This window comes from Myodes glareolus, chromosome 25 (genome assembly GCF_982192425.1).
Source record: "Myodes glareolus chromosome 25, mMyoGla1.1, whole genome shotgun sequence".
NCBI lineage: Eukaryota > Metazoa > Chordata > Mammalia > Rodentia > Cricetidae > Myodes > Myodes glareolus.
Genome location: NC_142050.1, coordinates 7,405,282 through 7,419,469, shown reverse-complemented (window position 1 = coordinate 7,419,469; position 14,188 = coordinate 7,405,282). Strand labels below are relative to the sequence as shown.

General features: G+C 42.4%; 2 protein-coding genes across 2 annotated transcripts in view; both read right to left on the bottom strand.

The window, feature by feature from the left end:
• The window catches only part of Glcci1 (glucocorticoid induced 1), a 113,519-nt gene extending 104,275 nt beyond the window's left edge, over window positions 1-9,244 (bottom strand). Inside the window, exon 1 of the mRNA XM_085683627.2 lies at window positions 9,125-9,244. The gene's annotated coding sequence lies outside the window, so the exon portion shown is untranslated. The remainder of the gene's footprint in view (window positions 1-9,124) is intronic.
• Window positions 1-14,188, bottom strand: part of Umad1 (UBAP1-MVB12-associated (UMA) domain containing 1) — a 236,768-nt gene that overhangs the window by 22,923 nt on the left and 199,657 nt on the right. The window lies entirely within an intron of this gene.

Genomic DNA, 14,188 nt, shown 5'->3' with positions numbered 1-14,188 from the left:
ATCACAGAAATTTACAACCAATCAAAATACAGAGTTGTAGAACCCAGTCCCAATGGATACATCTACAAAACAGTTCTCATACCAAAAGCTCAGGAAACATTGTAGAAGAGGGGGCAGAAAGATTTTCAAAGAAGTATGTAAGTAAATTCCCAGAGGACCAGGAAGCTTACTGTGAGACTGTGTCTCCTAGCAACGTCAGAAGCTACACTTTAAAAGTCTCACCCACACGGCTTCCGAAACATGAGCTGAACAAAGACAATAACAACAGATATGTCGGAGTATCCATGGGACAGCCCAGGAAGCCCAGCCCTCCACAACTAAGGAACGCTGAGAGTGGGAGAAATAGTCTTCCCCAGGGAAGAGCACAGCATTGGTTACCCAGTAACAAGTGGTCAGCCCTGAACACACACACACAAGTAACACTAAACAGACTGAGTAGGTTGTATTGTTGAATTAGAGCTACTCTTACCTTGCAGTTCCTTAATTTTCAGACTTACATTATTAGTAGTGTCATTTATTTTTTCCAGATGAACTTTAGAAACATTTTATCAAGGTTAAAGCGTCAGTTAAAGTTTTGTTTATGATTATTAAATTGAGAAGAATTTAACTTTATTACACTTAGTCTTTTTAGCCAGAAACTTAATGCATCTGCCCCCCCCACGTCAAAAACACACACACACACACACACACACACACACACACTTCACTCACTGTTAAGTCTTATTTTTATCAGCTCAGGGAATACAGTAGCTTTCTTCAAGTACAAGGCATGTTTTATGAAGGTCATCTCCACATATTTTATAGTTATATTTATTCTAACTTTTCTTATTCTTTGTTATTTTTCTCTGTTTTTTTGGTATGAGGGGGCATATGTCTATGGTAGAAAAATAGGAAAAAACAAGAAGAAAATCATGTATATATATAATCCTAGCAAACTACACTCTGAATTCAGTATTATTAACTTTCTGGTGTGTCTACTGAGCAATTCCAGTCTTATCTACGTTAGCCCATCTTCCTGAGCAGAGGGTGTCAGATGGGATAAAGCCTTGCTCTGCATCCAGTTTCTTTCATCTCTCATATGAGACCTGTCTTCTCATATCAGTACATGCGTGTCTGTGTATCATGTTTCATTGCTGAATGGATTCTTTTATAGAGTCTTAATCTAGTTAACCAGTCTTGGGATCTTTGCCATTTCTGACTTTTAACATGAAAAAATGCTATGGTATTATTTTTATTAAATATTGATTGCAGGGGCTGGAGTGTAGCCCTATGGTAAAGCACATGCTTATACATAGAAATGCATGTCCAAAATATTGACTTTTTAAATTAAAACTTTTTAGAAATCTTAACTCTATTTGGTGTACATTTTCCTACACTGTCTTTATAAACTATCTCATCATCCACAAGTGATGATCCCATAGTTTCAGCAACCTTTATAAATGATGAATACATTTCCTACTGTCTGGGTTTCTCATATCTGACTGAAATTTGTGAGTGACATTCAGCGCTTCTGCTATTTAACTGTGGGTTCGTATTTCTATGGGAACTCTTTGAAGCCAGTGCTGGAGGGTTCATTTAAAGAGGATTTGCATTTGTTCCTGCCAGATGCCCATGGGTACTAGGGAGGAAAGGCTTCTGTAAACTGAATTCTCAGCTCCATTTTTTTTTCTCGGACTACCCAGGAAGTGAGATTCAAGGAGCAAAATACTTAAGAGCTGACTTGAGCTTAGAGGTTTCTAGAGAAGCTTTTCCCAGTGCCAAATTTTGAGTTTTCCTTGTTGTGTACTGTGGAGGACAATTTTATGTTTAGTATATTCTTTAGAGCTTCATACAGATCTCTCTCTCTCTCTCTCTCTCTCTCTCTCTCTCTCTCTGTGTGTGTGTGTGTGTGTGTGTGTGAGAGAGAGAGACTGTGTGTGTGTGTGTGTGAGAGAGAGAGAGAGAATGAACAAATGAGCACATGTGTACACATGCATGTAAAAGGCAGAGGACAGTCTCAAGTCCTCAGGCACCATCCAACTTTTCAGGCAGGGTCCTTCACTACCCTGGAGCTAGCTTAGTAGGCTAGACTAGCTAGCCAGGGAGCCCCAGAGATCTATGTGTCTTGACTCCCCACTTTCACCCCGTGTTTAGATTACAAGCTGAGTCACCACACCCATATTTCGTTTTTTTTTAAAACACGAGTTCTGGAGAGTGAACTCAGGTCTTTTATTACCTGAGCTAATCCCTGCCCTGGGATGCTGAGCTAACCCCTGCCCTAGGGTGCTGTTTCAGACTCTCTTCTTTGGCCTGCTTCTGAACTATGACGGATGCCTCTCTCAAGGCTATGGAAACAGGAACTCGGGAAGACCCACATCTGTTGAAAGTCCTCAGTGACTTGGTCATCTCCTGGAACTTGGATTCATTTTGTGTTGCCTTTGTTCTAGTTCACAGATGCATTTAAAAGTGTGTTTTCATGGGACTGGTGATAATGTTCAGAGGAAAATTTTTGCCTAGCATATATGAGACCCAAATTTCCAGCAGCACTATAAAATATTCAAATAAATGTATGAACTATCCACAATTTAAAATTATTTTCAGTGGGAAGATTGGTGAAAGAGTCAAGCTTCTCATTCATCCCACTTCAGCTATATACTCGCCGATCCTGGCCGAAAGGGTTTCATTTCCAGTCCCCCCTTTTACCTCCTGATCTCAATTCCAAATGTTTACTCCGTGGCCATTTTCCCCTGTCCTGAGTGTTTCTAATTGAACAGTTCCTGTTTAGCAATTTGTCACCCCTGTTGAGACTCCGGATCCAATTACTCCGAAGGCTTACAGTCCACCTTTTCAAATCTATATGGGGTCACAAGATGGCCAAATACAAAGTAAATTGTGTCTCCCAGAGCTGTCCCATGCACTAGGGCTTATTCTATAATCGTACTTCTCTGCCCTTGTGCCTTTCTAGCCAAGCTGACAATAACACCTGAATCTCCCGCCCCAATCTGTACACAGTTCTGGAAGAAAGTAGTCGTCTATCCTGACTGGTTTCCACCCAAATTCTCATGACTTTCTGAGAGAACAGTCCCACTGTTTCTCTCTCCAATCACTTTAGTGCCTTTCAAAGCAAGGTTCAACCCCTTCCTGTCCACCACCAGCCTTCCCGACCCTCTTCTCTCCTGATTGCTCGATTCCCTTCCTAGTCCATTAAGAAAATGGAAGCTAACCTTCAAGACCTTCATGCCTATCACCACACCTGTGGGCCCAGATGTGTAATCTAATCTCAGATCGCTCTTTTATGACTTGTGAAGTTGGTGTGGCTCCCGCACCCTTCCTACCCTCCTGGTTATAAATTATGCTCCACCCGATATCATGTTCCTGTTTCTGCTCTGAATGTGTGCACTTGCTGTCGGATTCCTCAAGATGTGGTAGATGATTCTGCTTCTAGAAAAGGAAATAGTAATGTTTCCCCTTGCTGGTTTGCTGGGAGAAATGGGGAAAAGCTGGAAATTACATGTAAGAAAATAGAGAGGTGGAGAGAAGATAGACCAGTCAGAAGTACTGAGAAAATCCAGGAGCTAACTCCTGTGGTTCTTTGTTCATTTTCTTATATTCCTAGAAGTTGATTAGAACACACTAGCAAATTGCAAACTTAAAAGGCAAAGGCAAACGGTCATAACAAAAACCTGTTTTGCCTTGCCAAAGAACAAGAAAACATAGTCTAGCCAAAAAGAAAACTCCTAGACAATCAAGATTCTACTTCAGCCAAAGCCACAGGAAAAAATTTTAAAAAGTATTCCCTGTCCCGTTCACACCAGCAATCATGATGGGGAGGCTGGGCTTGAACCTTCCACTAGGCTGAGTAACACACGCAAATACGCAAGCTAAGAAGAGAATGCTGTGTAGATTTCCTATCAGACACTAAAGACCCATTCTGCCCACAGTGCGCATGAGACCATCTGGGAGTCTGACCTTCACACAGAACCTGCTAGTAACAAAGTTTCTCTTCCCTTCTTGTTGGGGTACCATCAGAGGTGGCAGTATGGTGGGGGAGTCATGAGGCCATCTCTGCCACTCCCACTCGACCTCAGTAGAGGCCATGTTGGAGAAGATAAGGTTCTCCGTTCCTCTGACTCTGCGCCACCAAAGTAAGTTGCTAGCAAAGAGGGGCGACTGTGTCTGTGTCTCTGTTCCCATGACGACGCTAGAGCACTGCTTGGGCTCTAGGCCCTTGTCCTCACTGCACTCATTTAGCCCTTCTCTGCTTCAGTTTTTTTTTCTTTGATTAAATGAGAATGAGCAGGACAGTGCCCACCTATGGATTGCTGGACACTAAATGTGTTGCTACATATAAAGCCTTAGGCCAGTGTCAGACACTTAGGAATCAGCCTTTACTGATGCTGTCTTAGCCACTTCTTGATATGATGTGCACCTTACGGGTAACTTTAGGCATATGCCGTGACTTTTGATATGTAGTATTTTCATTATTCTTATCCAAGGGATAAGATAAATTCATTATCCAAAGGATGCTCAATCGTGCCACAAGGACATGTTCACAGCAGCATTGTTTGTCATAGCCAGAACCTGGAAACAACCTAAATGCCCCTCGACTGAAGAATGGATAAGGAAAATGTGGCACGTTTACACAATGGAGTACTACACAGCAGAAAAAAATAACGACAGCTTGAATTTTGCAGGAAAATGGATGGAGCTAGAAAACATTATTTTGAGTGAGGTAACCCAGACCCAGAAAGACAATTATCACATGTACTCACTCAAAGGTGGTTTTTTTTTTTAAATAAAGGAAAGAAAACCAGCCTACAAACCACAATCCCAGAGAACCTAGACAACAATGAGGACACTAAGAGAGAGATACATAGATCTAATCTACATGGGAAGTATAAAAAAACAAGATCTCCTGAGTAAACTGGGAGCATGGGGACCTTGGAGGAGGGTTGAAGTGGGGAGGGGAGAGGCAGGGAGGGGAGCAGAGAAAAATGTAGAGCTCAATAAAAATCAATAAATAAATCCCACTTCCTCCCTCTTCTTCACTGTGAAGTCCATTGTGCTTGGGCTGTGTTCTGTAAACAATATGTCCAACAGACCAAACAAGGCAGGTAAATGAAACAAGAGCTTCAGTCATGTTGAGTTAACTGTTCTAAGTCTGCTCAGATCGGGGTAAGCACTGGCCAGAAATGTCGTAGGATGGGTGTCTCAGCCTTCAGAGATAATTTAGTCCCTCTGCCTCTCTTCTACCTGCGAAATTCTCCCAGAGTTTACCTTTCATTCTAATCTTAGCTGACTGTAGTTTCAGGATGGGGCTACGTAGTAACTGTTGTCCCAAATACTCTTGTAGGAACTTACTAGTTTTATCAAGAGGCAAATTCTAGATCTCCATCCCTGAACCCCAGTACCCCAGGAAGCTGAAGCAAGAGGATTATAAATTTGAGGGAAGCTTGAGCTACATAGTGAGGTCCTATTTCCCTAGAACCTGGGAGGGGCTTTTTGAGTACAATAAACAGCTGAGAGAAAGACACACGTGACTTCTGTGTGTCATAAATGGCAAGAAGACCTCTGTTTGCTTCTCTGTCTTCTGGTGGTCATTATTGGAAGTCTGTCACCAAAGAGTAAGGAGACTCTAAGCAGAAAGGCTATGGTGAGTGTTTGGGCCCACAGACCCAGCTGAGCGTTAGGTCATGTCAGTCAGTAGACATTTAAGTGACCCCTCTGCTGATCCCAGCTGGGGATCAGAGTGAAGATCAGAAACAAGCCATTGCCTAAGTGCCCTGCGCTAGAGTGAGGCACGAACTTGGTGGGCATATATATCCTCGACAGTGGACAATTTATTACGCAGCTGTAGTAATCAGATCATTATAAATGAAGTATCCCCCAGTTTAACAGAAAACTCCTGTAGAATGAGGGTGCTATAATGAGAGAGACACAGAATATAGATTGGAGGCTTCATTAATGCAGAACTCCCTGTGGTCCTTGGACACATCATGTAGCCTTTCTGAGTTTTTTTTCTTTTTTCTTTTTCCAAGACAGGGTTTCTCTGTGTACAGTCCTAGTTGTCCTGGAACTCACTTTGTAGACCAGCTAATCTGCCTGCCTCTGCCTCCCAAGTGCTGGGATTAAAGGCCTGCGCCACCACCACCTGACCTCTGGGTCTTATCTGTTTCTCCAATATGAAATTTGGACCATTAGATTCCTTTAATTTCTACCATTAATATCTCAATATAGAATGCATAAGTCTTCACATCAGAAATGCTTTTCTTAAAATATCATATATTTTATTAATGATATTTATAGCTAACCACTCTAGGAGGTTAATCATATTATTTACTATCCAAACTTTGTGACTAATACTCCAAAATGTTGATAGTACAGTATAAGATCATTTTAATGATCCCAGTTACAGCATAAATACACGAGAAAGCCAGCCAGGGGTCCACAGTGCCACAGTTCATGGTAATGTAATGACTATCCTTTAGATTCCTGACTCTTTTTTCAGACAGTCTCTTATAGTCCAAACTGGTCTTGAATTTTCTGTGTAAGAGAAGATGACCTTGAACTTCTAATCCTCCTTCCCTTTCCTCCTGAGTTCGAAGATCATAGCTATCTGCCACTATTCTTGGTTTATACAGTGCTGAGAATAGAACCCACAACCCTGTCATGCAAAGAAAGCACTCTACAAACCAAATTACATCCCCAGCCACAATTCCTGACTTTTCTATCTCACAAGAATCTCTGCCTGTTTGGGGCATCCTTCTTTAGTTACCAGGTGACATATTGCCAAATAAATGCTCTCTGAAGTATTATTGTCTCTGTCTACAAATTCAGCAGCTTGAGAATTCTCCGTGGATTTTAAAACCCAAATCAGCTGTACAAGAAGCCAGGGCAGTTTTCCAGAGTTACACCTCCCTAAAAGTCACAGGGTTAGTAGGGATGATCTATTATTCCATGTGCTACGTTCCAAAGAAGCTAAAGGAAAGGTTTATGCATGGTTTCCCACATCCAGTCCTCCCTAGAGTGGGATGACTTGGGACAACTGCCCTAAGTCAATATTCAGGGAACTCAAAGGGGCACAGCTGGGGCCTGTAACTACCCTTGAAGACAAACACTTCTAACCGGACTCCAGTTCCTGAACTTACCAGAATGGCTGATTGTCGCCCTTCGATTATTACACTGCAGAATATAGACTACAGAATAAGGTCACTGACAATCTCCACAGTGGCTAGTTCCCTGAGATAGTTCAGGTCGCTCTTTCTCAATCTCTCCACAACTTTCCACATAGCCAGCCACTCCCTCACTCTTCTGGAAACCTGTCTACTCTTCGCTCCTGTGAGCTCCTATGACTGCTTTCCTGCTACCGCCACAGCTCCTCCCCAGCTGTCACGTGTCTCCTCTTCACAAACACTGAATGTTGGCAGCGCGCAGGACTCTGCCTGGGGTCTGCTGCTTCTCTCCCCCGTTTCTCTAGGAGACCTCATCTGTTCCGTCACTTTAAATGGCAGCTTTATGTTCCCAAGTTTATTTCTGCGGCTCAGTTCTTTCCTCCTGTATCAAATGCCACATGTATGCCAAGTCTCTGGATGTCTTAAACACAGAGTGGTAAGGAAATATTATTGAATACGTAAATTAGTTTACCTTGTTGCCCCAACAGAAACCAGAACCTAGTCACTAACTTCCCCCTGGCTTCCACTCCCGTTACTAAGATGCAGACTTTCTCTTTCCTATTTATCTCCTTAATGTTTCCCAGGCTAGCTGCATTTTTAAGGAAAATACTGAAAGACTTCTAACACTGGTTACAAAGAGCAGCTGGCCCCAGTCCCTGTCCATGCTTGCTCCACCTCTGGATACAGCTGGCCCTGCAGAGACCCACAGACTCTGCTCTGGTACCCAGGCCAGCAGCCATTCAAATGGGTCCGTGTTGGAGCCAAAAGGGTTGTTAAATACTTGACCATACTTCCCCCTCACTTTAAGCTGCTGTTGCCAAGAGATTCCAGCACTCAAGCATCAACTCTCACCCAGTCGAGTGGAAAAGCCATCTAACTGGTCTCCCTATCTGGTGTCTTGTTCATATGCAGGCTTTGCTAGAAAGGCTTGTCTGAAACAGCAAACTGACTCCGTCTCTCCATTGCCTGAAGGCTTTGAACATGGATAAGGCCCAAGATAGAAACCCCAGTGTCCTGAGAAGCCTGAGACCTTCAGGATCTGATCTTTCCACCCCTCCAGTCTCATCACCAAGACAGGCACTACCCTGACCACTTTCAAGCAGGTCCTCCCTGTAATTGTCTTCCAGAATCTGTCTGCTTTCTCCACGGGGTTCTTAAATACTGAACACTGTTGTGCAGTTGTGGTTCTTGTTTTATTTCTGAGACAGGGTCTCACTATGTAGCTCTGACTGTCCTAGAACTAATTATGTAGGCCAGGCTGACCTCTATCTCACAGAGATCTAGCCGCTGGGGTTAAAGGCATATACCATTATGCCCAGTGTATGAATTATTTTTTAAAATCATTTCTCTTACTAAACTATAAGAGCTTTGAGGACAGAAGCCATGTTTTGCTTGGATGTTGATAGATTCCTACCAGCTTTAATTTTTTTTTTAAATTATCGTTTGACAACTTCTGTGTGTGTATCCCTCCTATCTCTCTCTCCACAAAAACACACACACACAAACATGTACACACACACACACAAACACATACATGTACATATACACACAAACACAGACATGCACACACACAAACATGTACATACACACAAACATGCACACACACACAAACACATACATGCACACACACAAACATGTACACACACACACAAACACATACATGCACACACACAAACATGTACATATACACACAAACACAGACATGCACACACACAAACATGTACATACACACAAACATGCACATGCACACACACACATACACACACAGACACACGCACATGCATAGAGGTTTCAGTTACCCTCCAACTACCATCTCTTATCCATCTCCCTACCACCAACCCTTCTCCTCTTTCTCTGCAAGCCTCTCCCTAACCCCCGCTATCACATAGATTAATTTCGTGACTCACTGGGTATAAGCAGAACTGTTAACATAGTCATGGTGTGGAGTAACCACTGGAGCGTGGGCAACTCACCAAGGCAAGGACACCCAGTTCACAAGCAGCCGCCAATTGCCAATAATCCCCAGGGAGGGTCAGGCTCCAAGGGCCCCTCCCAGATCCACGATGGAATGTTGTGTTCAGTCTTGGGCCGGCCCTGTGCAGGCAACCAGAAAAAGGGTTCAGTCCTCTCTCCATTGTCTGGCTCTTACATTTTCTCTGCCCCCTCTTCTAGGATGTTCCCGTTCCTTGGAAGGGGTGATATGGATAGTTGCTCCGAATCCCTAAATCCCTTCTGGTTTCATCTCTTGCTATACTTTTTCTAGTAACTGATATTCATGGAACTAACATTTACTTAATAATTTAAGTATAAATTATTCTCCGTTTTTAAGCATCTATGTTAGCTACTCATCTTTGCCTGAAATATTGGGCTTCGTGGCCTTTCATCTAGAAAACTTACATCACATTTCAGGCATCCAGGCTGTCATGACATCAGGAAGCTTCGTCTGCTAGTACCTCCGTGGTAGAACTCTTTAAACCGTAATCTAAATATCAGATTCATTTATTTTTCTTACTGTATTTGTCTTTTTTTTTAACCAGCTATATCTGAAGCACTGGGCTCTGAACTCAGTAACACATTTTAATGGAACCGTTCAGAGAAAACCAGTGAACACATCCATTTTGGTAGTAAAGATTTCTAAGCAGCTGTGAAGCCGAGGAGGGAGTCGTTGATTGGTTGGTATGCTTGGTGTCTTCTCTCTGACAATACAATTTCCCTTCCCTATGTGCTTCCTTGCTGGTTCCACCTGCAAATTCACTGCTTTTCTGCAAGGGCAGAAATTCGCTCATAAATTGTTCTATTTATTACAGCCTGAGTGAGTCTTGCAAAGTACAGGTTCATGGAAAAATCTATTCCAAACAAAGTTTGGGGACCAGCACAATGGCTCAGTGAGTAAGGGTACTCCCTGGCCAAGTCTGAAGCCCTCAGTTCAATACCCATAGAAGGAGAGAAGCAACTCCCTGAAAACTTGCACACATGCGCGCGCGCGCGCACACACACACACACACACACACACACACACACACACGAATGCAGTTCTTAAAAGAACCTCAAGGGAACTTTGTTATCCCAAGAAGACACAGAAGCAAACCGTGGCTACTGCTTTTTGTATGCCTTCATCATAAGTTGGTGTGGTTTAGTAAAAGCCAGAACCGCTTTCCTCTTCTTGTTAATGGCAGTTTTACAGTCTCATTCTACCAGGCATATAACTATGTTATAATATAAACAAGCCCACGGTGTAATGAATCATTTTAGTCTTATTGTTTGTATGGTTTTACTACAAGTCTTAGGGGAAAAGTTATTTGAGTTCTGCATTTGAAAATTATGCTAATGCGATTACTCATTACTCTATATGATGGATGCAAGATGTTTACGTCCCCAGTACTACTTGTGATGGTCCCGATTAGTGCTGGAGACCCAATCAAGACATTGTTGATGAAATTCGAATAACTTATTTAAAAAGTTATATGAAACAGAATACTTGATGGCTTAGATAAGATTTTATAAACTAATAAAATGAATGTAAATTGAATTAACATACATTTTTATTCTTCCACAAAATGTCAGCTGCTTTAAAATGCATTTTTGCCTGGTTGTCCAGGTTATTGTTTTCGCACCACGAACAATAGTGACAGAAGAAGTTGCTACTGATGCTAACTGCAGGATGTCACATCCGCCCACCTCAGCCAATAGGTGTCCTCGAAATCTAGGCTTCAGAGCAGCGCACTGTTCCTGTCTTTGGAGGCTGTTGTGGTGAAGGGAAATAAAAACAGAAAGTGGATGAGTGACATTTTGACTCATTAGTATGACTGAAAGCCAGTTGGTTACTGCTAGCTTCTTGCACAAGCCCTCAGCTCAGAGAAGTGGGGATCAGGAAGAACAGGGATGTATGCTTTTAGGATTATAAAAGAGGTTAGTATACTGAAGACTTGGTAAGCAATACAAAAAATAAAACCCAGAATGTAGTATAATATCCTTTCCTCTTAAGAATTTTGTCTGGGAGGTGGTGGCACATGCCTTTAATCCCAGAACTTGAGGGCAGAGGCAGGCAGATCTCTGTGAATTCAAGGCCAGCCTGGTCTACCAGAGCTAGTTTCAGGACAGGCTTCAAAGCCACAGAGAAACCCTGTCTCAAAAAACCAAGATAAAATAAAAGAATTGAAAAAACACTTTCAGATGAAGAATTCCATGTTAGAAGGACTCTAAAGAAGAATAACCATCCATGTAAGGACTATATGAAAAATGAGACCTTTGTATTAAACAAATTTATCACAATTATTTAAATTCAGTGAGTTGGAAAAGTAAGGCTTTTTTGACAAACACCAAAAGTTAAAAGTAAAAATTGGGGCCTGTGAAAACAAATATTTCACACGAGCCTCAGCAGCCAGTTTGCATCTGCGAGCTCTTATCGGTTGCACAGCACCAGATTTCTTGGTGACAGAGCTATGCTGGTGGGAATGGTTCCCAAAATGAACCTTTTAGGCCAGTTGCCTTGTGATCATCTAGGGCAGTGTCCCATTTACAAAGAATGAGAAGGAATTTCATTCGTTTTGAGAACTGCACCCAGAGAGCTAACCCCAGGGAGAAGTTAGTATGTTGTTGGTCTCTATCACACAAAGAGTTTTGCAATAGTTAAAAATTAAGTAAGATTCCAGCAGAATGTTTTCTGATCCCCTTGAGTCTCTTCAAGGACACATGAGCGTATAGAGTGTTCCTGCTCAGTTCTTGCTGGATTTGCTGTTGTTGCTGCTGTTTTTATTTTTTACTTGGAGTTTCTCTGCTACATAAAGACTTTAACCACAGTCCTGCCCGTCTCGGTTGCCTCCTCCGATAGTGCGGAGCCATTGCATAAGCAATGTTTCTTTTCTGCAGTGTTCTCTATCTCAGTGGGGTCAACGAGTTTGGGACTGGAGTTCTGTTCACCTTTCCCCTCTTCCTCAGCCTTAACATCTAATAGCTGGTCAAATCTTTTCATCTCACCGCCAAGAATTCAGGTCTATCTGCACATCTCTTGTCTATTGCTACCCCAATGGCCTCCTCTGTAGACTCGCGTCTTTCCCTTCTTCTCACAGCCAGAACTCCTCTTCTGAACCACATTGGACTGTGCCCGACTCTGACTCCAAAGCTCGCAATTCTCGTCCACTTGACTTGATGAGGTCGAACCCCTTGGCACACACGCACTACTTCCACAATCAGATCCTACCGTTCTCCAGCCTCATCTGCTGCTGTCCCTGACCCATGCCCCCAGAATATGTCATGCTGCGTACACCATAGATTTTGATCCTTAGTTTTCTTGACTGGGAAACTCGTTTTCATTCCTTAAGACTCAGTTCAGCTCCTCTCTGAAGTCTTTGATTTCTCCAAAGTTACAGGCTCCTTCACTTCCTTTATGTGACATTTCCTTTTAGCATCTGCTTTAAATTTTACTCATTGACTAGGGCATCTCTCTTTTCTCTCAAATACTATAAACTTCTAAAGAGAAGAGACTGCACATCACCCATCCTTTTACTTGGAATCATCATGTTTGGTGTGGTCCTGAACCATGGAATAACGACAGTATTTCGTGTTCCTGACTCCTCCAGGATGACACACACAGAAGCCACAGTGGCATCCCAAAGACTCCCTGTCACAGCCAGGACACAGCTGAACAGTCAGTTTTTCACCTTTCCTCAGTTTCTTCCGGCCTTTGGACTTCATTCTGCATCTTCCTCTCAGGTCATTAGCACGCGTTGCATAATTGAATTTGGAAACCTCTCTTTTGTGAAATTATCTTCCCCAATTCTTTTTTCCTCTTTTAAAGATCTGTCAGGCTGATGAATCAATGGCAATCACACTTTGTCCTTTGCTTGCATTTTTGAAACACGGTCTGCCTAGTCCTGGCTGGCCTGGTACTCACTAGTAGATCAGTCTGGCCTTCAACTCAAAGAGATCTGCCTGCCTCTGCCTCCTGAGTTCTGTTTTCAAAACTTTTTTTTTATCTAGTCTGCCCCCAGGTTCTATATTTCCTGGTGTTTGGTACCTCAACCAGAAATGATTCTCCTCTTAGTTCCCAATTACATTCTGGAGAACGTGCTAGTTCTGCATTAGAACAGGATGGTCCTAGGCCCCGTTATGACATCATGTAGAGTTATTCCCAAGAAAGCTTTTACTCAAGCAATTTGCAAATGTTAGGTCTTCTGACTCCATAAGCCTGGAAGGGTCTAAAGCAAAGCTAACTTTTAATTCTTTTTATGTATTAGTGTGTGCATTCCTTATCATTACATTGTATCCCTTTGATTTTCTCTTCAGGAAACCTCTGTGATCTCACTTCTTTTTTTTGTTATTTCTGATCACTTGGATATTTTATAGATTTTTATCATCTCTTATTTGCTTCATGATTGTACTTGAAAAGAATGTAATAACATTTGGTTATTCTTGCTCATCCACTCAACCATCCCCACCCATTTTCTAGCCATAACAGTTCCTATTTCCAATCCTCCCTGGGTTTGGAAAAAAAAATAGCTTGGCAATGGTTCACTAAGAATTGTAATTTAATCCTTTGGAGTAACAGGCTTTTCATCTGTGCTCCCTGCGATGATCCGACGATCTGCCACGCGGTCATTAGTTCCTTAGAAAAGAACAATCAACGCGAAGGAAAAGAAAAGTGCTAGCAACCTGGAAAGGACGGGAGGCCTTTTATACAGTGTCTAAATCAAAATTAACTTTGCGAGGAAATGGCATCATAATATTAATTATTGCTCCTTTAAAAAAAAAGAATCAAGACACTCTGGCAAGCAAATGCAAATGAGCCCAAGTGTCTGTGCTTTTGATCCTGGCTGTGTAAACACGGGCTCCTAACTAGGTAGCTTTATGTTTATGTTGGTGGAGTCTCTCAAGTCCTGCGTACAGACCCAGGAACAATGCAACACTGAACAAAGGGCAAACACAGCCTTAATTTTTCCCTCCCAAGGCCCTTGACCTCAGAAGTGTTTGTCAAGTCCTTCGGTGTCTCTGTGCTTTATGGAGCAGATTATTGTAAAACAGGAGGAAAAATTGAGTTA